Raw genomic sequence first — 26,096 nt, forward strand, 5'->3', positions numbered from 1 at the left:
TCTCTTTTCCGGGTTTCGGCAGGATTATAATTCCTTCTTAATTAAACACATGTTGGATGGTTTTACCAGACAAAATAGAGTTGAATAAATTAATTAAACAAGGAAATAGTTGTGAGGACAATATTTTTGTAATATTCTGCACTGAGCCCATCAAGGCCTGGTGTCTTACCAGTAGCTAATCGCCCAATAATGGCCAGGATCTCCTGTTTGGCAACAGGTTCAGTCAAAAAGTACCTCTTCTGTTAACACAGGAGAACAAGCCTTCTGGAGGAAATCCATGCCCAAGGTTGGGTTTTCTGATGGTGCAGTATATAAAGTTCTATGGTAGTCTAAAAATGAAGAAGCTTTATTAGGAGTGTATGTTAAAACACAATCATTTGAAATAAGTTTTGAAATATTAACTAAGGGACATTTACTTTTGACTACATTCACCAATAATTTACCCGCTTTATTGCCCCATTGGTAATATTGATGTTTTTGATAATCTGAATATTGAGCTTTTTCTGTACATAAGGCATCATAAAGTGCTTTGGTATCCAAATAGGTCTGACAAATATTTGTAGTGTCTGAACTAGTGATGAGCGGGTTCGGTTTCTCGGAAACCGAACCCCCCCGAACTTCACCCATTTTACACGGGTCCGAGGCAGGTTCGAACCTTCCCGTCTTGCTCGGCTAACCCGAGCGCGCCCAAACGTCATCATCCCGCTGTCGGATTCTCGCGAGATTCGGATTCTATATAAGCAGCCGCGCGTCGCCGCCATTTTCACTCGTGCATTGGAGATGATAGGAAAAGGACGTGGCTGGCGTCCTCTCCGTTTATTGTTGAACTTGATTGCTTTATTGCTTAATTGTGGGGAGGACTGGGGAGCAGCTGTTAGGAGGAGTACGGTGCAGAGTTTTGCTGATAAGTGACCACCAGTTTTATCCGTTCTCTGCCTGAAAAAAACGCTCCTTATCTGTGCTCAGTGTGCTGCATAATATATCTGTGCTCACACTGCTTAATTGTGGGGACTGGGGAGCAGCTGTATTATATAGCAGGAGTACAGTGCAGAGTTTTGCTGACAGTGACCACCAGTATACGTTGTCTGCCTGAAAAACACTCCATATCTGTGCTCAGTGTGCTGCTTTATTGTAGGGACTGGGGACCACCAGTATAATTAATATTATATAGGAGGAGTACAGTGCAGAGTTTTGCTGACCAGTGACCACCAGTATACTATATATAGCAGTACGGTACGGAAGGCCACTGCTATACCTACCTCTGTGTCGTCATTCATTAAGTATACTATCCATCTACATTCTATACCTGTGGTGCATTTTAGTTTTGCAGTTTGCTGACACAGTGACCACCAGTATACTATATATAGCAGTACGGAAGGCCACTGCTGTACTTACCTCTGTGTCGTCATTCATTAAGTATACTATCCATCTACATTCTATACCTGTGGTGCATTTTAGTTTTGCAGTTTGCTGACACAGTGACCACCAGTATACTATATATAGCAGTACGGAAGGCCACTGCTGTACCTACCTCTGTGTCGTCATTCATTAAGTATACTATCCATCTACATTCTATACCTGTGGTGCATTTTAGTTTTGCAGTTTGCTGACACAGTGACCACCAGTATACTATATATAGCAGTACGGTAGGCCACTGCTGTACCTACCTCTGTGTCGTCATTCATTAAGTATACTATCCATCTACATTCTATACCTGTGGTGCATTTTAGTTTTGCAGTTTGCTGACACAGTGACCACCAGTATACTATATATAGCAGTACGGTAGGCCACTGCTGTACCTACCTCTGTGTCGTCATTCATTAAGTATACTATCCATCTACATTCTATACCTGTGGTGCATTTTAGTTTTGCAGTTTGCTGACACAGTGACCACCAGTATACTATATATAGCAGTACGGTAGGCCACTGCTGTACCTACCTCTGTGTCGTCATTCATTAAGTATACTATCCATCTACATTCTATACCTGTGGTGCATTTTAGTTTTGCAGTTTGCTGACACAGTGACCACCAGTATACTATATATAGCAGTACGGTAGGCCACTGCTGTACCTACCTCTGTGTCGTCATTCATTAAGTATACTATCCATCTACATTCTATACCTGTGGTGCATTTTAGTTTTGCAGTTTGCTGACACAGTGACCACCAGTATACTATATATAGCAGTACGGTAGGCCACTGCTGTACCTACCTCTGTGTCGTCATTCATTAAGTATACTATCCATCTACATTCTATACCTGTGGTGCATTTTAGTTTTGCAGTTTGCTGACACAGTGACCACCAGTATACTATATATAGCAGTACGGTAGGCCACTGCTGTACCTACCTCTGTGTCGTCATTCATTAAGTATACTATCCATCTACATTCTATACCTGTGGTGCATTTTAGTTTTGCAGTTTGCTGACACAGTGACCACCAGTATACTATATATAGCAGTACGGTAGGCCACTGCTGTACCTACCTCTGTGTCGTCATTCATTAAGTATACTATCCATCTACATTCTATACCTGTGGTGCATTTTAGTTTTGCAGTTTGCTGACACAGTGACCACCAGTATACTATATATAGCAGTACGGAAGGCCACTGCTGTACCTACCTCTGTGTCGTCAAGTATACTATCCATCCATACCTGTGGTGCATTTCAGTTGTGCGCAGTAAATATAGTAGTAGGCCATTGCTATTGATACTGGCATATAATTCCACACATAAAAAAATGGAGAACAAAAATGTGGAGGTTAAAATAGGGAAAGATCAAGATCCACTTCCACCTCGTGCTGAAGCTGCTGCCACTAGTCATGGCCGAGACGATGAAATGCCATCAACGTCGTCTGCCAAGGCCGATGCCCAATGTCATAGTACAGAGCATGTAAAATCCAAAAAACAAAAGTTCAGTAAAATGACCCAAAAATCAAAATTAAAATCGTCTGAGGAGAAGCGTAAACTTGCCAATATGCCATTTACGACACGGCGTGGCAAGGAACGGCTGAGGCCCTGGCCTATGTTCATGGCTAGTGGTTCAGCTTCACATGAGGATGGAAGCACTCATCCTCTCGCTAGAAAAATGAAAAGACTTAAGCTGGCAAAAGCACAGCAAAGAACTGTGCGTTTTTCTAAATCACAAATACCCAAGGAGAGTCCAATTGTGTCGGTTGCGATGCCTGACCTTCCCAACACTGGACGGGAAGAGCTTGCGCCTTCCACCATTTGCACGCCCCCTGCAAGTGCTGGAAGGAGCACCCGCAGTCCAGTTCCTGATAGTCAAATTGAAGATGTCACTGTTGAAGTACACCAGGATGAGGATATGGGTGTTGCTGGCGCTGGGGAGGAAATTGACAAGGAGGATTCTGATGGTGAGGTGGTTTGTTTAAGTCAGGCAAAGAGACAAAGAATCTGTCTAATCGTCCCGCGTGTCGCGCAGTCTAAAGAAAGGCTGCACTATAGTTCCCGTGGCCAGAACCAGGGTTTCTCCAGAACACTATGAATTACTAAACAAAGAAGAAATTTTGGCTACGGGTACCAACAGGCGTCTAAGTACAGTATATGTCAAAGTACTTACATGCAAAATGTGTACAATAAAAAAACAAATATACAACCCTTATGGTCGACGTGAAAGTCCAATTCTTGCTCCTCACACTTCCTCCTCTCAGAGATCAGCTGACAGTGTTACAGAAGCAGCTCACTGATCAGAGACCCCAGTGTGCAGGAACATTTAAAAACCGGATGATGTGTGTGCAGCTATTATCCAGCCTTGAAAAAGACTCCAGGAACAGGAGTTGAAACGCGGCGGCGTACTCCATCTGTGGTCAGTCCCCACGTTGGTCTGCATCTTCAAGAACCAGAGGACTTTCCAGCTCCTGCCCGGGTGGACTTTGGAAATTAAAGAACTTGTTTGAGGACTCTTTTGAGTTCTCGAACTCTCTGGTAATTGTTCTGCACATCTCCTTGTGGCTGTCACATTTGGATATTAATATTCTGCACATTTTACTGTGACCCTGTATTGTGATTGTCCATGTTTCTTGTATGTGTGTATATGTTATTAAATTACTGTACTGCACATGTGGTTTCCCTCTCCCCTCTATTTTACATGCTATCATATTAAGAGGAGGAAGTGTGAGGAGCAAGAATTGGACTTTCACATCGACCATAAGGGTTGTATATTTTTTTTTTGATTGTACACAGTTTGCATGTAAGTACTTTGACATATACTGTACTTAGGCGCCTGTTGGTACCCGTAGCCAAAATTTCTTCTTTGTTTAAGTCAGGCACCCGGGGAGACACCTGTTGTCCGTGGGACGAATATGGCCATTGACATGCCTGGTCAAAATACAAAGAAAATCACCTCTTCGGTGTGGAATTATTTCAACACAAATGCGGACAACAGGTGTCAAGCCGTGTGTTGCCTTTGTCAAGCTGTAATAAGTAGGGGTAAGGACGTTAACCACCACGGAACATCCTCCCTTATACGTCACCTGCAGCGCATTCATCATAAGTCAGTGACAAGTTCAAAAACTTTGGGTGACAGCGGAAGCAGTCCACTGACCACTAAATCCCTTCCTCTTGTAACCAAGCTCCTGCAAACCACACCACCAACTCCCTCAGTGTCAATTTCCTCCTTACCCAGGAAAGCCAATAGTCATGCAGGCCATGTCACTGTCAAGTCTGACGAGTCCTCTCCTGCCTGGGACTCCTCCGATGCATCCTTGAGTGTAACGCCTACTGCTGCTGGCGCTGCTGTTGTTGCTGCTGGGAGTTGATCGTCATCCCAGAGGGGAAGTCGGAAGACCACTTGTACTACTTCCAGTAAGCAATTGACTGTCCAACAGTCCTTTGCGAGGAAGATGAAATATCACAGCAGTCATCCTGCTGCAAAGCAGATAACTCAGGCTTGGCAGCCTGGGCGGTGAGAAACGTGGTTCCGGTATCCATCGTTAATTCAGAGGCAACTATAGACTTGATTGAGGTACTGTGTCCCCGGTACCAAATACCATCTAGGTTCCATTTCTCTAGGCAGGCGATACCGAAAATGTACACAGACCTCAGAAAAAGACTCACCAGTGTCCTAAAAAATGCAGTTGTACCCAATGTCCACTTAACCACGGACATGTGGACAAGTGGAGCAGGGCAGACTCAGGACTATATGACTGTGACAGCCCACTGGGTAGATGTATTGCCTCACGCAGCAAGAACAGCAGCGGCGGCACCAGTAGCAGCATCTCGCAAACGCCAACTCGTTCCTAGGCAGGCTACGCTTTGTATCACCGCTTTCCATAAGAGGCACACAGCTGACAACCTCTTACGGGAACTGAGGAAGATCATCGCAGAATGGCTTACCCCAATTGGACTCTCCTGGGGATTTGTGACATCGGACAACGCCAGCAATATTGTGCATGCATTACATCTGGGCAAATTCCAGCACGTCCCATGTTTTGCACATACATTGAATTTGGTGGTGCAGAATTATTTAAAAAACGACAGGGGCGTGCAAGAGATGCTGTCGGTGGCCCGAAGAATTGGGGGCCACTTTCGGCATTCAGGCACCGCGTACAGAAGACTGGAGCACCACCAAACATTCCTGAACCTGCCCTGCCATCATCTGAAGCAAGAGGTGGTAACGAGGTGGAATTCAACCCTCTATATGCTTCAGAGGATGGAGGAGCAGCAAAAGGCCATTCAAGCCTATACATCTGCCCACGATATAGGCAAAGGAGGGGGAATGAACCTGACTCAAGCGCAGTGGAGAATGATTTCAACGTTGTGCAAGGTTCTGCAACCCTTTGAACTTGCCACACGTGAAGTCAGTTCAGACACTGCCAGCCTGAGTCAGGTCATTCCCCTCATCAGGCTTTTGCAGAAGAATCTGGAGACATTGAAGGAGGAGCTAAAACAGAGCGATTCCGCTAGGCATGTGGGACTTGTGGATGGAGCCCTTAATTCGCTTAACCAGGATTCACGGGTGGTCAATCTGTTGAAATCAGAGCACTACATTTTGGCCACCGTGCTCGATCCTAGATTTAAAACCTACGTTGTATCTCTCTTTCCGGCAGACACAAGTCTGCAGAGGTTCAAAGACCTGCTGGTGAGAAAATTGTCAAGTCAAGCGGAACGTGACCCGTCAACAGCTCCTCCTTCACATTCTCCCGCAACTGGGGGTGCGAGGAAAAGGCTAAGAATTCCGAGCCCACCCGCTGACGGTGATGCAGGGCAGTCTGTAGCGAGTGCTGACATCTGGTCTGGACTGAAGGACCTGCCAACGATTACTGACATGTCGTCTACTGTCACTGCATATGATTCTGTCACCATTGAAAGAATGGTGGAGGATTATATGAGTGACCGCATCCAAGTAGGCACGTCAGACAGTCCGTACGTATACTGGCAGGAAAAAGAGGCAATTTGGAGGCCCTTGCACAAACTGGCTTTATTCTACCTAACTTGCCCTCCCTCCAGTGTGTACTCCGAAAGAGTGTTTAGTGCAGCCGCTCACCTTGTCAGCAATCGGCGTACGATGTTACTTCCAGAAAATGTGGAGAAGATGATGTTCATCAAAATGAATTATAATCAATTCCTCCGTGGAGACATTCACCAGCAGCAATTGCCTCCAGAAAGTACACGGGGACCTGAGATGGTGGATTCCAGTGGGGACGAATTAATTATCTGTGAGGAGGGGGATGTACACAGTGAAAGGGGTGAGGAATCGGAGGATGATGATGAGGTGGACATCTTGCCTCTGTAGAGCCAGTTTGTGCAAGGGGAGATTGATTGCTTCTTTTTTGGTGGGGGCCCAAACCAACCAGTCATGTCAGTCACAGTCGTGTGGCAGACCCTGTCGCTGAAATGATGGGTTCGTTAAAGTGTGCATGTCCTGTTTATACAACATAAGGGTGGGTGGGAGGGCTCAAGGACAATTCCATCTTGCACCTCTTTTTTCTTTCATTTTTCTTTGCATCATGTGCTGTTTGGGGACAATTTTTTTGAAGTGCCATCCTGCCTGACACTGCAGTGCCACTCCTAGATGGGCCAGGTGTTTGTGTCGGCCACTTGTGTCGCTTAGCTTAGTCACACAGCGACCTTGGTGCGCCTCTTTTTTTCTTTGCATCATGTGCTGTTTGGGGACAATTTTTTTGAAGTGCCATCCTGCCTGACACTGCAGTGCCACTCCTAGATGGGCCAGGTGTTTGTGTCGGCCACTTGTGTCGCTTAGCTTAATCATCCAGCGACCTCGGTGCAAATTGTAGGACTAAAAATAATATTGTGAGGTGTGAGGTGTTCAGAATAGACTGGAAATGAGTGGAAATTATGGTAACTGAGGTTAATAATACTATGGGATCAAAATGACCCCCAAATTCTATGATTGAAGCTGTTTTTTAGGGTTTTTTGAAAAAAAAACACCCGAATCCAAAACACACCCGAATCCGACAAAATTTTTTCGGTGAGGTTTTGCCAAAACGCGTCCGAATCCAAAACACGGCTGCGGAACCGAATCCAAAACCAAAACACAAAACCCAAAAAATGTCCGGTGCACATCACTAGTCTGAACTATACAGGTCTGCATAGGATTGAGAGTGCTAGACTTAATTCCTGAAGCCTTTGAGTGAGTTTTACATTTTGCAGCAATATAGGCTATAATATTACCCCATAATACTGGCTTTGACGCTGATTATTGTCCACTCAATTTAGAAAATAATGTTCCAAATATAGCGTAAAATCATGTGAGTTAGATAAATAAGTGGGAAATCTCCAATTAAAAGAAGAGGGTTTAGGAGTAATGAGGTACAATGTAAACCATGGGGTAAATTTACTAAGGTGGGAGTTTTTTAGAACTGGTGATGTTGCCCATAGCAACCAATCAAATTCTACTTAACATTTGTCTAGCTGCTTCTAGAAGATAATAGATACAATCCGATTGGTTGCTATGGGCAACATCACTAGTTCTAAAAATCTCCCACCTTAGTAAATTGTTGGGGTATGATCTGAGATGTTTTTAGTTTGAACTCTGGAAAGAAGAGTTTTGGGAAGAAGCCAATAATCTATCCGAGTAGATGTGTGATGTGCATGCGAGTAAAAGGGGTATTCCCTTTCCATTGGGTGCTGAAATCCCCAAGGGTCAGAGAGTTGTAAGGAGGAGATCAGGAAACTTAAAGCTGATGGTGTTGCTCCACCCCTCTTCACCTGACTTATCCAACGATGAATTAGGAATGGCACTAAAATCTGCACCTAAGTGAGTGAAGAATGCATATATGGTAGCTATGTTACACAGCATCCCACTAATTGGAACTTGACAAATACATAACAATGTTCTGAATCACATAATTTGTCTATAATGGTGTGATGGAGCGATTTATGAAAGAGAAGAACCACCACTCTTTACTTAGATGTGAATAAAACTAGAAATAGTCATGGAACCATGTAATAGTATCTCCCTCCATTGAATTTTCAGCTATGTCTGGCCTTAGCTTGTTTATATGCTGTAAAATCTTTCGCTGTTTAAGTGGAATATTAAAAACCTCTACATTCCATCTGCCGAATTTGACATGTTCCTTATGAATAACAGGTGTAGAGGAGGAGCTTAAATTTTCAGCCAGTACCCAATTTAGCAAAATAACATAGTAGTCGACCTGTAAACAAAATAGCCCTCCATATCCCAGTAAGTAGGGACGCTGTAAGATTAACAGGTGTGTGGTCTCTCAACTCCAAACGTAATACTATAAACAAGTATAAAATACATAAAAAGAAGGCAGTTCTACCTTTTTTTTTTTAAATTGTGTAATATTTTTATTGGTTTAAATTCAACTTGGTGTGCAAATACACGTTACACTAAGAAGTGCGTATCATAGAAAAAATGACTAAATAATAAACATCTAAACACATTAAACAATGCGTATCTGGTCATTTGTACATAGAATTCAGTATACTCATCATTTCAGTGAAAATAGCACAGTCAGAGAGAAAGAAGTCCGAGTGCACATAAGCATCAGTATCAGTATTTATACAGTAATGTATCAAATATACATCTTGAACGAGACAAGATGTGTTACGAATTGGTGGAAATTTAGCTAAATAAAACATGTGTTCAAAAGCCATATATGTGCAGCATACTAGGTCCCTACACGTAGTTCAACCTGTGTCCTTTCCTATATGATGGGTCCACCCCTAATATTGATGTGTTCCACCTGTCCCACTTCGCATAGTAATTAGACATCGCACCCCTGGACCGAAACAACTGTCTCTCATGTCCAGAGATGTCATTAATGAGAGCTCTCCATTGAGAGATGTTAGGCGATGCAGGTGAGAACCACTTCCTCATTATCAACACCTTAACCATAGTGGTCAGGCATAAAACATTTCTATAAAGTACTAGAGAATGTGTTTCCTCAACATCTAACCCAAACAGGCAAATTTTAGGGTTCATCTCAGGTAGGGATGGCTCAATGAAGGTAATATCATTCCAAACTTTGGTCCAAAAGGGAAATACCTTTGAGCAGGACCATAATAGGTGCCAGAAATCAGCCTCCTCCACATCACACTTTGGGCAGCAAGTATCCGAATGGAGTTGTGCTCTATGAAGAGATACTGGAGTATGATACACTCTATGTATTATATAAAAAAAGACTTGTTGGTATCGAACACAGGGGGTAGTATATCTAGTGGAACCTAACATTTGCATCCATTGTTCATTAGAAAGCTCACCTAGATCTTATTCCCAATTAACTTTCAAAGGATCAAACAAATGCATGTTGACTAGTGATGAGCACCGGAAATTTTTCGGGTTTTGTGTTTTGGTTTTGGGTTCGGTTCCGCGGCCGTGTTTTGGGTTCGAACGCGTTTTGGCAAAACCTCACCAAATTTTTTTTGTCGGATTCGGGTGTGTTTTGGATTCGGGTGTTTTTTTCAAAAAACCCTAAAAAACAGCTTAAATCATAGAATTTGGGGGTAATTTTGATCCCAAAGTATTATTAACCTCAATAACCATAATTTCCACTCATTTTCAGTCTATTCTGAACACCTCACACCTCACAATATTATTTTTAGTCCTAAAATTTGCACCGAGGTCGCTGGATGACTAAGCTCAGCGACCCAAGTGGCCGACACAAACACCTGGCCCATCTAGGAGTGTCACTGCAGTGTCACGCAGGATGGCCCTTCCAAAAAACACCCCCCAAACAGCACATGACGCAAAGAAGAAAAAAAAGAGGCGCAATGAGGTAGCTGTGTGAGTAAGCTAAGCGACCCTAGTGGCCGACACAAACACCTGGCCCATCTAGGAGTGGCACTGCAGTGTCACGCAGGATGGCCCTTCCAAAAAACACCCCCCAAACAGCACATGACGCAAAGAAAAAAAGAGGCGCAATGAGGTAGCTGTGTGACTAAGATAAGCGACCCAAGTGGCCGACACAAACACCTGGCCCATCTAGGAGTGGCACTGCAGTGTCACGCAGGATGGCCCTTCCAAAAACTACTCCCCAAACAGCACATGACGCAAAGAAAAATGAAAGAAAAAAGAGGTGCAAGATGGAATTGTCCTTGGGCCCTCCCACCCACCCTTATGTTGTATAAACAGGACATGCACACTTTAACCAACCCATCATTTCAGTGACAGGGTCTGCCACACGACTGTGACTGAAATGACGGGTTGGTTTGGACCCCCACCAAAAAAGAAGCAATTAATCTCTCCTTGCACAAACTGGCTCTACAGAGGCAAGATGTCCACCTCATCATCATCCTCCGATATATCACCGTGTACATCCCCCTCCTCACAGATTATCAATTCGTCCCCACTGGAATCCACCATCTCAGCTCCCTGTGTACTTTGTGGAGGCAATTGCTGCTGGTGAATGTCTCCACGGAGGAATTGATTATAATTCATTTTAATGAACATCATCTTCTCCACATTTTCTGGATGTAACCTCGTACGCCGATTGCTGACAAGGTGAGCGGCGGCACTAAACACTCTTTCGGAGTACACACTTGTGGGAGGGCAACTTAGGTAGAATAAAGCCAGTTTGTGCAAGGGCCTCCAAATTGCCTCTTTTTCCTGCCAGTATAAGTACGGACTGTCTGACGTGCCTACTTGGATGCGGTCACTCATATAATCCTTCACCATTCTTTCAATGGGGAGAGAATCATATGCAGTGACAGTAGACGACATGTCCGTAATCGTTGTCAGGTCCTTCAGTCCGGACCAGATGTCAGCATCAGCAGTCGCTCCAGACTACCCTGCATCACCGCCAGCGGGTGGGCTCGGAATTCTGAGCCTTTTCCTCGCACCCCCAGTTGCGGGAGAATGTGAAGGAGGAGATGTTGACAGGTCGCGTTCCGCTTGACTTGACAATTTTCTCACCAGCAGTTCTTTGAACCCCAGCAGACTTGTGTCTGCCGGAAAGAGAGATCCAAGGTAGGTTTTAAATCTAGGATCGAGCACGGTGGCCAAAATGTAGTGCTCTGATTTCAACAGATTGACCACCCGTGAATCCTTGTTAAGCGAATTAAGGGCTCCATCCACAAGTCCCACATGCCTAGCGGAATCGCTCTGTGTTAGCTCCTCCTTCAATGTCTCCAGCTTCTTCTGCAAAAGCCTGATGAGGGGAATGACCTGACTCAGGCTGGCAGTGTCTGAACTTACTTCACGTGTGGCAAGTTCAAAAGGTTGCAGAACCTTGCACAACGTTGAAATCATTCTCCACTGCGCTTGAGACAGGTGCATTCCACCTCCTATATCGTGCTCAGTTGTGTAGGCTTGAATGGCCTTTTGCTGCTCCTCCAACCTCTGAAGCATATAGAGGGTTGAATTCCACCTCGTTACCACTTCTTGCTTCAGATGATGGCAGGGCAGGTTCAGGCGTTTTTGGTGGTGCTCCAGTCTTCTGTACGTGGTGCCTGTACGCCGAAAGTGTGCCGCAATTCTTCTGGCCACCGACAGCATCTCTTGCACGCCCCTGTCGTTTTTTAAATAATTCTGCACCACCAAATTCAAGGTATTTGCAAAACATGGGATGTGCTGGAATTTGCCCAGATTTAATGCACACACAATATTGCTGGCGTTGTCCAATGCCACAAATCCACAGGAGAGTCCAATTGGGGTAAGCCATTCTGCGATGATCTTCCTCAGTTTCCGTAAGAGGTTGTCAGCTGTGTGCCTTTTATGGAAAGCGGTGATACAAAGCGTAGCCTGCCTAGGAAAGAGTTGGCGTTTGCGAGATGCTGCTACTGGTGCCGCCGCTGCTGTTCTTGCGGCGGGAGTCCATACATCTACCCAGTGGGCTGTCACAGTCATATAGTCCTGAGTCTGCCCTGCTCCACTTGTCCACATGTCCGTGGTTAAGTGGACATTGGGTACAACTGCATTTTTTAGGACACTGGTGAGTCTTTTTCTGAGGTCTGTGTACATTTTCGGTATCGCCTGCCTAGAGAAATGGAACCTAGATGGTATTTGGTACCGGGGACACAGTACCTCCAACAAGTCTCTAGTTGGCTCTGCAGTAATGATGGATACCGGAACCACGTTTCTCACCGCCCAGGATGCCAAGGCCTCAGTTATCCGCTTTGCAGCAGGATGACTGCTGTGATATTTCATCTTCCTCGCAAAGGACTGTTGGACAGTCAATTGCTTGGTGGAAGTAGTAAAAGTGGTCTTACGACTTCCCCTCTGGGATGACGATCGACTCCCAGCAGCAACAACAGCAGCGCAAGCAGCAGTAGGCGTTACACGCAAGGATGCATCGGAGGAATCCCAGGCAGGAGAGGACTCGTCAGAATTGCCAGTGACATGGCCTGCAGGACTATTGGCATTCCTGGGGAAGGAGGAAATTGACACTGAGGGAGTTGGTGGGGTGGTTTGCGTGAGCTTGGTTACAAGAGGAAGGGATTTACTGGTCAGTGGACTGCTTCCGCTGTCGCCCAAAGTTTTTGAACTTGTCACTGACTTATGATGAATGCGCTGCAGGTGACGTATAAGGGAGGATGTTCCGAGGTGGTTAACGTCCTTACCCCTACTTATTACAGCTTGACAAAGGCAACACACGGCTTGACAAATGTTGTCCGCATTTCTGTTGAAATACTTCCACACTGAAGAGCTGATTTTTTTTGGTATTTTCACCAGGCATGTCAATGGCCATATTCCTCCCACGGACAACAGGTGTCTCCCCGGGTGCCTGACTTAAACAAACCACCTCACCATCAGAATCCTCCTGGTCAATTTCCTCCCCAGCGCCAGCAACACCCATATCCTCCTCATCCTGGTGTACTTCAACACTGACATCTTCAATCTGACTATCAGGAACTGGACTGCAGGTGCTCCTTCCAGCACTTGCAGGGGGCGTGCAAATGGTGGAAGGCGCATGCTCTTCACGTCCAGTGTTGGGAAGGTCAGGCATCGCAACCGACACAATTGGACTCTCCTTGTGGATTTGTGATTTCGAAGAACGCACAGTTCTTTGCTGTGCTTTTGCCAGCTAAAGTCTTTTCATTTTTCTAGCAAGAGGCTGAGTGCTTCCATCCTCATGTGAAGCTGAACCACTAGCCATGAACATAGGCCAGGGCCTCAGCCGTTCCTTGCCACTCCGTGTCGTAAATGGCATATTGGCAAGTTTACGCTTCTCCTCCGACGATTTTATTTTAGATTTTTGAGTCCTTTTTTTACTGATATTTGGTGTTTTGGATTTTACATGCTCTGTACTATGACATTGGGCATCGGCCTTGGCAGACGACGTTGATGGAATTTCATCGTCTCGGCCATGACTAGTGGCAGCAGCTTCAGCACGAGGTGGAAGTGGATCTTGATCTTTCCCTATTTTTGGAACCTCAACATTTTTGTTCTCCATATTTTAATAGGCACAACTAAAAGGCACCTCAGGTAAACAATGGAGATGGATGGATACTAGTATACTTATGAATGACGAGCGACTGCCGACACAGAGGTAGCTACAGCCGTGGACTACCGTACTGCGTCTTCTAGTATAGACTAGATGATAATGATATAAAAAATATATATATATCACTACTGCAGGACAGGTATATATTGTATAATGACGGACCTGCTGGACACTGTCAGCACTGCAGACTCCTAAACTACTAGTATGAAGAAGATAGAAAAAAAAATAAACCACCACAGGTAGGTATACAATTATGGACGAGCGACTGCCGACACAGAGGTAGCTACAGCCGTGGACTACCGTACTGCGTCTGCTAGTATAGACTGGATGATAATGATATAAAATATATATATATATCACTACTGCAGGACAGGTATATATTGTATAATGACGGTCCTGCTGGACACTGTCAGCACTGCAGACTCCTAAACTACTAGTATGAAGAAGATAGAAAAAAAAAAAAACACCACAGGTAGGTATACAATTATGGACGAGCGACTGCCGACACAGAGGTAGCTACAGCCGTGGACTACCGTACTGCGTCTGCTAGTAAAGACTGGATGATAATGATATAAAAAAATATATATATATATATCACTACTGCAGGACAGGTATATATTGTATAATGACGGACCTGCTGGACACTGTCAGCACTGCAGACTCCTAAACTACTAGTATGAAGAAGATTGAAAAAAAAAAAACCACCACAGGTAGGTATACAATTATGGACGAGCGACTGCCGACACAGAGGTAGCTACAGCCGTGGACTACCGTACTGCGTCTGCTAGTATAGACTGGATGATAATGATATAAAAAATATATATATATATCACTACTGCAGGACAGGTATATATTGTATAATGACGGACCTGCTGGACACTGTCAGCACTGCAGACTCCTAAACTACTAGTATGAAGAAGATAGAAAAAAAAAAAACCACCACAGGTAGGTATACAATTATGGACGAGCGACTGCCGACACAGAGGTAGCTACAGCCGTGGACTACCGTACTGCGTCAGCTAGTATAGACTGGATGATAATGATATAAAAAATATATATATATCACTACTGCAGGACAGGTATATATTGTATAATGACGGACCTGCTGGACACTGTCAGCACTGCAGACTCCTAAACTACTAGTATGAAGAAGATAGAAATATAATGAATGACGGACCTGCTGGACACTGTCAGCAGAATGCGTTTATAGAATAAAAAAAAAAAACACCACACGAGTGTTTAACTTTTTCAGGCAGACAATATACTGGTGGTCACTGCTGGTCAGTCACACTGGCACTCTGGCAGCAAAAGTGTGCACTTTTAAATATGTACTCCTGCTATAACTGCTCCCCAGTCTCCCCCACAATTAAGCTGTGTGAGCAGTGAGCACTACTCAGCACAGTCAGATATACATAGATGATATTATCATGCAGCACACTGAGGCTGAGCACAGATATGGTATGTGACTGTGTATCGTTTTTTTTCAGGCAGAGAACGGATTATATTAAATAATAAATAAAACTGGTGGTCACTAGTATAATTATCAGCAAAACTCTGCACTCTCTGAGTACTCCTAATGCTCCAGTAAATCAAGTGTCTCACTCTCTATCTAAACGCAGAGGACGCCAGCCACGTCCTCTCCCTATCAATCTCAATGCACGTGTGAAAATGGTGGCGACGCGCGGCTCCTTATATAGAATCCGAGTCTCGCGATAGAATCCGAGCCTCGCGAGAATCCGACAGCGGGATGATGACGTTCGGGCGCGCTCGGGTTAACCGAGCAAGGCGGGAAGATCCGAGTCTGCCTCGGACCCGTGTAAAAAGCGTGAAGTTCGGGGGGGTTCGGTTTCCGAGGAACCGAACCCGCTCATCACTAATGTTGACACGTTCATTTAATGTGGCATATATTGTTGAAATCTGCCTTTTCGAGCCTAACTTAATAAGCAACGTTTTAAACGGGGATATTAAAATGGCTAAAGGCGAGTTACCAAACTGCGCTTGTCTTGCATGTCGCAGCTGAAGATAATGAAAAAATGCTGAGTTGGGGATATCATAATCATTACGTAGTTGTGCAAAGGACTTAAACGTACCCCCTTCATACAACTGATTCAATGCCATAACTCCCGTTCTCAATCATAAATTATATTGTGATAAATGAAGTAATTCCTTAAATGCGGCATTGAACCACAGAGGGGACTCCTCATAAAGGTCACGCCCTTCAAAAAAGTGTGCTTTAGACGCCACACCTGTAGGGCTTGCTGCAAAATAGGAGGGAAAGCAGAGGTAGAAGGGCCAGACAGTAAAAACTGAACAGGAGAGAGAGGAGACCCCACCCACTCGGCATAGAATCCAGCCAACAAAGTTCCACCCTTACCCAGGATCCAATTAGAGAGGTGAAATAACTGGCAGGCCAAATAGTATATACGTATATTGGGAAGTCCCAATCCATCATCCAATTTGGATTTGACAAGAGCTTTCAGGGCTACTCTAGGCATTCTACCTCCCCATATTAAAGATGATATTACACTATCAATAGCAGAAAACATTTTTTAGGGAGATATATGGGTGAATGTTGCAATATATAGAGATTCTTGGGTTGAATAGACATCTTAATTAGGTTGATATGACCCATAACGGTGAGCGGGAGCTTCCTCCACAAATTGGCTTTCCTTTTAAAATCATTCGTCACAGGATCAACATTTTGTGCAACATAATCTTGGGGTTTTGGAGTGATCCAAACTCCCAAATATTTAAAACTTAAAGTCCACTGCAGTGAGGGGTTAGTACAGTGGGAATAATACCAGATAGAGAAAAAATACTAGACTTGGTCCAATTTATATGCAAACCGGAATAGGTCCCAAATAGATTAATAATATGCAGCATATTGGTTAATGAGTTCTCAGTATCCTTAAGGAATAAAAGCATGTCGTCTGCATATAAGGCAACAACATCCACAGAACCCCAGCACGAAGACCCTCAATATCCGGAGATGTACGCAAGCAACTAGCAAGTGGTTCAATTGCAAGGGCAAACAGAGCTGGAGATAGCGGGCAGCCCTGCCGCGTGACTCTCTCCAATGGAAAGGGACTGGAGACATGACCATTGACTGAGATACGAGCTGCCGGGGAAGCATACAGCAATTGGACCCACAGCAGAAATCTCGGACCGAAGGCAAATTTCTTAAGCACCTCCCATAGATATCCCCATTCCACCAAGTCAAAGACCTTGGCGGCATCCAGGGACACCACCACGGCCCCCGACCCCGACCGGTCACCTCTTTGTAAATGATAAAAGAGTCTCTGGAGGTTCTGCACCGTAGACTTGCCCGGCATAAAACCTGTCTGGTCATTATGGATGATAGATGTGATTATTTAAACGGGTGGCTAAAACTTTTGCTGGTATCTTAACATCTGTGGAGAGTAATGAGATAGGGTGATAGGAGTCAGGGGAGGTTGGATCTTTACCTGGTTTAAGGAGTACAGTTAGAATAGGTTCAGACATAGAAGAGGGTAATGTTCCATATTCAAAAAGAGTATTACATAAGTCTAGTAAGTACAGGGTGTAAAATTCCCTAAACCACTTGTATAGTTCTAATGGTATTCTGTCACATCCAGGTGCCTTGTTGTTTGGGAAAGAGGCTATTGCAGTGTCAGGCTCTACAATAGTAAAAGGAGAGTCTAAAAAATCGACGGAGTCCTGTGACAACTGTGGTAACTGAATTTGTGAGAGATAATCAGTCAATTGGCCTGTCGTCTAAGAGACCCTGGAAGCATAAAGTGAGGAATAATAGGCAAAAAAGACCTCATTAATATCAGAGCCTGTACACTTCAAACCCGAGAGTCATATATTTGTTGGACAGATACACTACCCTTATTCTCCCTAGATAGAAAGGCCAGGTAACTCCCGCCCACCTCAGCCTGAGAGTATAGAGTGTGCCTGGAGAACAACAGCTTACGTTTTGACTTGTCCAATAAAAAATTAGACCATTCTTTTCTCGCCAAATCCCAAAGCACATGTACAGAAGGCGATTTAGATATGACACTCAGCCTCCAGCTGGCAGCAGGTGTGCTCAAGACGACACTCCTCCTCTCTACTGGATTTTTTAATAGCCGCCACTTTTTTGATAAGGGAGCCACGAATAGATGCTTTAAAAGTATTGTGTCTAAAAGAGGGGTCACCATAAGAGGCATTATGTATTTGAAAATCCCTCCAGTCAGTAATCAAATCAGTCCCTTCTCCCATTAACGACAGCCAGAATGGATTTAACTTCCACATTTTAATTCCCTGGGTTGTTTAACTATCCAATACCACTAACAGAGGAGAGTGATCAGAGATCCCTCTAGATAAGTAATTTACCTGAACCACTTTAGGGACCAAATATGGGGACACAAGGGCCAAATCTATACGAGAAAATGTGCTAAAAGTAGCCGAATAGCAAGAGTACGTTAGTTCCTGGGGAAATCTAAATCTCAAAACATCCACCAAACCAAGCTCGGACACTAAGTTAGAAAGGGGGGTTGGGGAAGAGGGAGGAAGGTCAATGCGCGGGATCTCTCTCCACCTGTCCAGAATCAAGTCCATGACATTATTAAAGTCACCTATACAAATAGTTGGAGTGGAAGGTGACAAGGCGATGAAAGAGACAGCCTGCCGTAAAACTTCATTACTATAGGGAGAAGGGACATATACAGCAAGAATGATCAGGAGAGCAGAATTAATAAAGGACCGAAGGAAACAAAAAACGACCATATTGATCTATCTGGCTGTGTTCAAGATGGAAACTTACAGACCTTTTAATCAAAATGGAAACCCCTCTGCAGGGCCGGTGCTAGGGTTTTCGGCGCCCTCCTGCAAAATATAAATTTGCGCCCTCCCATACTTTACATGCAGGGCCGGGGGGTTACCATGGCCTCTTGGGCCCCTGAGCTGCAGGAGATCCGTGCAGGCCTATGGATGTGAACTCTCTGCCCACACACACTCTGTGCAGTGCTAGTTACGGCTCTGCACACAGACAGTGCCGTAACTCGACATTTTACCGCTGTGTGCAAGAGAGGGCATCGCCCTCCCCTGTATGTAAAATAGGGGCAGTACGCGCCGCAGGCGCGCAATTTTTTTCTCAGGGTGTGGCTTCCTGGGGAAGGGGTGTGGCCACAAAATAATACCAATTCATATTACATATTATAGTAGTCTCCATTATTCAAACTACGCCGTACAGTAGCACCACTACACCAGGTAGAGCCCCTTTTACACATTACGGCCAACAGATTCCCCTTTTTAGTCATTACGGCAGATAGCGTCCCCCTTTTTACACATTACGGCAGACAGCATCCCCCTTTTTACACATTACGGCAGACAGCATCCCCTTTTTACACATTACGGTGGACAGCATCCCCTTTTTACACATTACGGCAGCCAGCGTCCCCCTTTTTACACATTACGACAGCCAGCGTCCCCCTATTTACACATTACGGCAGACAGCGTCCCACTTTTTACACATTACGGCAAACAGCGTCCCCCTTTTTACACATTACGGCAGACAGCGTCCCCTTTTTAAATACAAACACATACATACATATATACACACACGCACACACTTTCTCTCTCACACTCTTTTTACATCCCCTTACCACAATCTTGCAGGCCAGATCTTCCACAGTCTGCTAGCCTGGTCCATGTAGCTCCGCCCCCTTGGTCCGTGTAGCTCCGCCCATTGGTCCGTGTAGCTCCGCACCTTTTGTCAGAACGCAAACTGACACTCCTCTCACTGTCACAGGAGAGAGAGGAGAAGGAGTCATGCTGCCGTCGCTGCTGCGGCTGCCTGTCAGTGTGACAGGGCAGGCGCAGCAGCCAGCAGCAAGGGGGACAGGACGGCGCTTCAGCAGGGAAGCAGAGCAGTGAAGGTGCCTCTCCTGCCCGGCGCCTACCTGCACTGCATCCCTTTGCTGAGTGGGTAGTGCCGGGCCTGCCCCTCTGGCTTGTTATGAAAAAGTGGAATGAAACATCCACCCCACCCATGGTTTTTTAAGAGCTAATACCTTGCTGCCAGTGAGATGGATCTTTGAAAAACAAACAATATCTGCTTTATACTTTTTTACTTGTGAAAGCACCAGTGCTCTGCTCTCTTGATTTTTTTGTTAAGGCCCCGTGCATTCCAGCCAAGTAGGTGGAGCCACTCAGGTATCTCTGCCATCGAAGTAGATGAAAAAAGAGAGAGAGGCAGGATAAAAAAGTAAAAGAAAGAAAAAGAAGAAAGGATGAGACACAGCGGCACAGGGAAACACATCGTAAGACACATATGGAAACCCAGAGACTGCACACACCGTAGAGAACACATATACACTGTGCGCCAGCACCAAAACTTCTCTATAAGAAACATGGCGAGTATACTTCAAGAGCAGTACAGAAAAAATACCAGACCTTGTAGCAAAATAAAATAAAATAAATGCAAGAAAGCAACAGAAACACAACCGACCCCCCTCCCTGTATATCCATTGGAAACCTAGATATACCCATATCCCAACTAGAAAAAACCCCCGTATTCAACTAAAACTTTAAAAGTTACAAAGGTGGGAATATTAGGAATGAAACACTCCTAAACACTATATTCTAACACAGGGCTCCCAATAATAGAGACAATACCTGACAAAAAGGCATTTTAGCATACCCCAAAGGGGAAAAAAATTTTTTTTTTTTTTTTAGAAAATAATTTTTGATAAAGAAATAAAATGCTGTTTTGCTTTGTTGTTCCCCTCCTGTCACATACAATCAAACTGAGAAATGTTTACATGTGGTGAAAAACCACGGCTCGCTAGGAAAAAAGAGAAGGTTAAATATTGTAACAAATAGCCTCTGGCCTCAGCAAGGGGCACGGGGTCTCTGCTCCAGCCATGCTTCAGCTTCTCTCGGGGTATTAAATACCATCGTAAACCACATGAAGCCAAGCCGGGAACAACATAGAATACTGGATTTGCCTGTCTCTCAACTTCCTCTTGATCTGTAAGAACTGTGACCTGGATTTTTGCACATCCATTGCGAAATCCGGATACACTGCCACAGTATGGTTCTCAAACTTTAATGGCCCATGTACTCGAGCTAGAAGGAGAATAACATCACGATCTTTGTAGTGTAGCATCCGGGCGATGGTAGTACGGGCTGGAGCACCAGGAGGAGGAGCCTGGAAAGGAAGACGATGCGCCCGCTCAACAGCAAACTGTACACTAAATTCCTCCACTTTAAAGATGCTCAGAAGCCAGTCCACCAGGAATTTTTCCGGATGCGAGCATTCCGCCCTTTCTGGTAACCCAACAAAGCGTATGTTATTCCTCTGGAGTCGGCCTTCCATTTCTGATAACTTGGTCTTGACAGCTGCCATTTGGGAAGATAGATCAGCAACACTGTCCTTGAGTGGGTTAGTAACATCCTCAAGGTCAGATACATGTTGCTCCACTCCCCCCACTCTCTCTCTGAGTTTCTGCATATCGTGACGTATGAGCGATATGTCCGCTGGCACCTGACCAATCTTATCGGTCACACGTTGCCCAGAGGTAGTAATAGCTTGTAGGATCTGTTGAGTAGAGTGTAGAATGTCCTCAGCAGAGGATCCCCCTGAAGAGTCATGGGGTGAAGGAGGGGATGAATTTTGGGAGGGCTGGAGTGCAGAGGATTGATGGTCCTAGCAAATCTTTCCAAACGTGCAGCAGTTGCAGCTGCATTTCCTGTTTTTCCCATAATGACAGTACCAGAAATCACGGTACCAGACGTTGGTATAAGGATACACAGAGGCAGTAGGTGGGCCTCACAATATACTTTATAATCAAAACTGCACTCCTAAGACGTCAGTATAGGGGTATTCAGGGGCACCAGATGGGCCCCACAATATACTTTATAATCAAAACTGCACTTCCAAGAAGCATAGAGAATATACAATATTATAGATCCTGTCAAAACAGTATAGTACACCAGATGTCTCCAATGACAGTCCTATGGCTTTAAGGAAAGGTGAACTGAAGTCCAGAAACCCTATTCAGACAGCAGCCAGAGATCAGATTACAGACATGGCACAGTGCACCATAATGCAAAGAAGACAGGGTGACTGACCTTGTAAGGTAGATGTCTCCACTCTAGTGCAGCACCTGTGATTGCAGGAGCAAGGCAGTCACACTTCTATATAGCACTGTCTGAGCAGGCATCCACCCAGGCAGCAAACTACAATGTGTCTCTCTCCCAGGAGAGGTATACAGTACAGCAGGCAAGCAGCTGGTGGACGAGGGGACAGGAGATCCAGAAGCGGCGGGCGGCCATTACAACTCCCTCAGGCAGGGAATTCCAAACACGTATCCAGCACGTATCCAGCAGCGCCGCACATGTGGCATAGATGGCGCCGGTACCAGCAGGGGGCCGCCGCTGCAGCAAGGCTTTACCGTAGCCAGTCAGTGCAGTCAGCAGCACCTGCACTGCAAGCTGGCTATGAGGCAGTGTCCCGGACCCCTTAAGCCACAGGAGCCAGCAGGGGGGGAGCTCACCACAGGAAACCAGCGCGGCCGAGGAGGAAAGTCGCACTTCCTCTTGCCCACCAGTATCTCCAGTGACCATAAATGTCTGTGCATGTCATGGCTCCAAGAAATAGTGGTAATGTGGAAGCGCTGTTTCCAGGGAGAAGAGCTATCTAAAATGCAGTCAGCAGCTGGGTCAGCTCATTGGAAGCCCAGCAAATATTATTTACAAAACCAAAGCTTGCAGTGAAGGCTAAGCCTGGAGTTAGACAAGTGAATTGAATAGGTATTGCAGATTCCAAGTAACACTGGCTTATAGTCCAGAAAGGAATACATACGATTCCATGGTAAACGAGATGCCGGCTATCATGATCCCAACAGCGGGATCCCATCCACCAGAATGCTGGTTCGCTGCGGTTGCCACAGGTTATGTGCCCTCTATGGATGTCGTGGACACCAACAGAGGGAGAATAGCCTGTGTCGCCGATATTCTGACGGCGGCATTTCACCGCCTGTCGGGATTCTGACGTTCGTATTGTGACCGACAGGATCCTGACTGGCGGTATTTTATCCGCTTCCCTCCAGAGATAGCATTGAATAATGGAACACTGCAAGTAATATGAATTCAATTACAGGTAGTTTAGAAGTAAGTAGTAGAGAATGGCAATATAACAAGCAGAGATGCAGTCCAGGAATGCAGTGTATATTACAGGATATAGGTAAATATAAATGATAGAATGCAGACAATAACTGAAGGATAAAAAAAAAACTGAGAAAAGCTTATCTCAATGTACCACAGAGCAGAGTGAAATGATTTTGTGGAGGTACATCTACATAGTATCTAAGGTTGAAAAAAGACAATTGTCCATTGAGTTCAACCTATTTCTGGTCTCCTATGCAGGATTATTTGGCTGATGTTGATGACTGCCGTTACGTTTTACCCCTCTTTTTTATAATAACCATAGTGCGTGACTATGCTCCGTAACCCTGGATATCCTTATCCGTTAGGAATTTATCTAACCCATTCTTAAAGGTGTTGACTGAGTCGGCCATTACAACTCCCTCAGGCAGGGAATTCCAAACACGTATCCAGCACGTATCCAGCAGCGCCGCACATGTGGCATAGATGGCGCCGGTACCAGCAGGGGGCCGCCGCTGCAGCAAGGCTTTACCGTAGCCAGTCAGTGCAGTCAGCAGCACCTGCACTGCAAGCTGGCTATGAGGCAGTGTCCCGGACCCCTTAAGCCACAGGAGCCAGCAGGGGGGGAGCTCACCACAGGAAACCAGCGCGGCCAAGGAGGAAAGTCGCACTTCACAGCAGTAGCAAATTGTTACACAGCGGGGCACTATAGATCTCAGCAAGGCATCCCAGAGTACCCACAGGGGGTTTACAGACCGGTAGGATGAAGGGCAGCCACTTTTGTCAGATATGCAGGATAATTATAGGATATTCATTGGGAGCTACAGCAATATGCTGCTTACTCCATGCTCTGCCAAGCCATGCCCCTGGCAGTTAGTAACATTATAATAATCCTGTTAGAAGCCCCAAAAGGCCCATTACACTGCCCAACAAAAAAAAAATTTTTGCTCGGTGCCTGGAATGTTAGTATTGATTTTTGTTATATTGGGCGTGCTAATTCCAAATATGAAAACAGTTTTTCTCTATCAGTTATACTTTTTGCGCATGCCCAGGCCGTGGCACATCGCCATGTGGGCGACTTTCAGTCTGAGCTAAGCGTTGCGGAGGTGTGATACCCCATTAATGTAACTGCCTGTGATTATATATTTATATTTATATAAGGGGCATCACTGTGTATGAGTAACTAAATATTTATAAATGTGCACATGTATCATAACAAAAGGGCGGAGTGATAACCTTAGTTGGACAAGACAAAATTATCTTGCCTCAACTGCATATGAAGCTAGTCCTGTTGAAACAGTTTGTGAAGGTTCTTGATCAGGATGGACCATGAATTGGGTATATAGGATGAAAAATGTCTGGGCTAAGTACAGAAAAACTGAAAGCTGGAATTTTTGATGGCCCTCAAATAAGACCGCTCATAAATGATCCTGGCTTCGTAGTTTCCATAAGTGCGCGGACATCATTCGTCCTGGTGGTCAGAAACTTTCTGGGCAACCACAAAGCTCAAAACTATGCTGAGCTAGTAAACAACATGCTCATTAATTTCAGAGACTTTGAATGTAATATGAGCATAAAAGTTCATTACTTACACAGCCACTTGGACCGTTTCCCAGAAAATATGGGTGATATGAGCAAAGAGCAAGGTGAAAGATTTCACCAGGACATTAAAACAATGGAAGATCTCTACCAGGGAAGATGGGATATACATATGATGGCAGATTACAGCTAGCATTTACCAAGATACTGTCCAAACAAAGTCCATTCAAGAATGTCCCACAGAAGAAGCTTCCTAAACTAGTTTTTTTTTATTAATGATTTCATTTTATTATTTTAACGAAAAAGTGTTATTTGAGTAACTATACTGCATAGGTCTGAAAACTCAGTCCTCATTACCCCACACAGTGCATGTTTTGCAGGTCTCCTCACAGAATCACAAGTGAAATAATTAACTCCACCTGTGGACCTTTTACAATGTGTCTTTGAGTAATGAATATACCTGTGCACCTGCTGGGTTACCTGCAAAACATGCACTGTGAGGACCGAGTTTGCAGACCTATACTATACTGTGATACTGTAATATAAGTATGTTTTATTGATGTCACTAAAATATTTTAGAAAATATTTTTAGACTATGTTTTTTAACATTGTGTCTTTTATTATGTGAATCATAGGCCTAATATGAAATAGGGTAACACAAATCAGACAATGTTTTGTATCTCAAAAATCAGAGCTGATAGGCACAAATTAATGTTATAATTGAAATCAGCACACCAAATATACATAAAATCAGCTCAAAAATACCCGGCACCAAAACATGTGTTGGGCTGTGTTATCATTCATTTTCTTAATGATCACATGAAGAAGGGAAGGGCAGGGAAGGGAAAAAGGGGGAGGGATAGAAAAAAAAGAGAAAATGGGGAGAAGAATGGAACCATATCCTAGGAACAATATATGACCAATAAAAAAAAGTAAAATGAGCGTAAAGGCGCATAAAGAGCAACATTATGAAAATGAGAAACATACATTTTTGAAGATTCAGTAGATATGCAGAATTCTTGCAAAGCAAATAATAAGTCACTCCATGGCATCAGCGGCGTCAGCAGTCGATTCTGGTAGAGAATCCAAAAATGTCTTTGCCAGTGAAGTACAATCAAAGAAGTATTGCTTGCCATTGTGGTGCACCAGGAGTTTGGCTGGATAAAGGAAAGCAAATCGGATTCCAGCATTAAAGAGCAATTTGCATATTATCGGATAAAATTCTCTTTGTTTCATTGCTACTTGGTACAAAAAATCCTGAAACAATAATAATTTATCCCCTTGATAAGATAAACTTTGAGACCGGCGGTAGGCATCCATCACTCAGACTTTATCCATGTAATTGAGATATTTGAAGATGACCTAAGTCTGTGATGGTCACGTTCTAATAGCATAGAGCCTGACACAGGTTGACAATTCAATTCTTAAGGCAACCAAGTAGTGACAAGCTCTATCAGTTCCCTTTGTGTGACAGATTTGTGGTTCCCAATCAAAAGCCAATTATTGCGCAAATTGCGATTTTCAATATCTTCTAACT

Source organism: Pseudophryne corroboree, chromosome 1 (assembly GCF_028390025.1).
Source record: "Pseudophryne corroboree isolate aPseCor3 chromosome 1, aPseCor3.hap2, whole genome shotgun sequence".
Lineage (NCBI taxonomy): Eukaryota > Metazoa > Chordata > Amphibia > Anura > Myobatrachidae > Pseudophryne > Pseudophryne corroboree.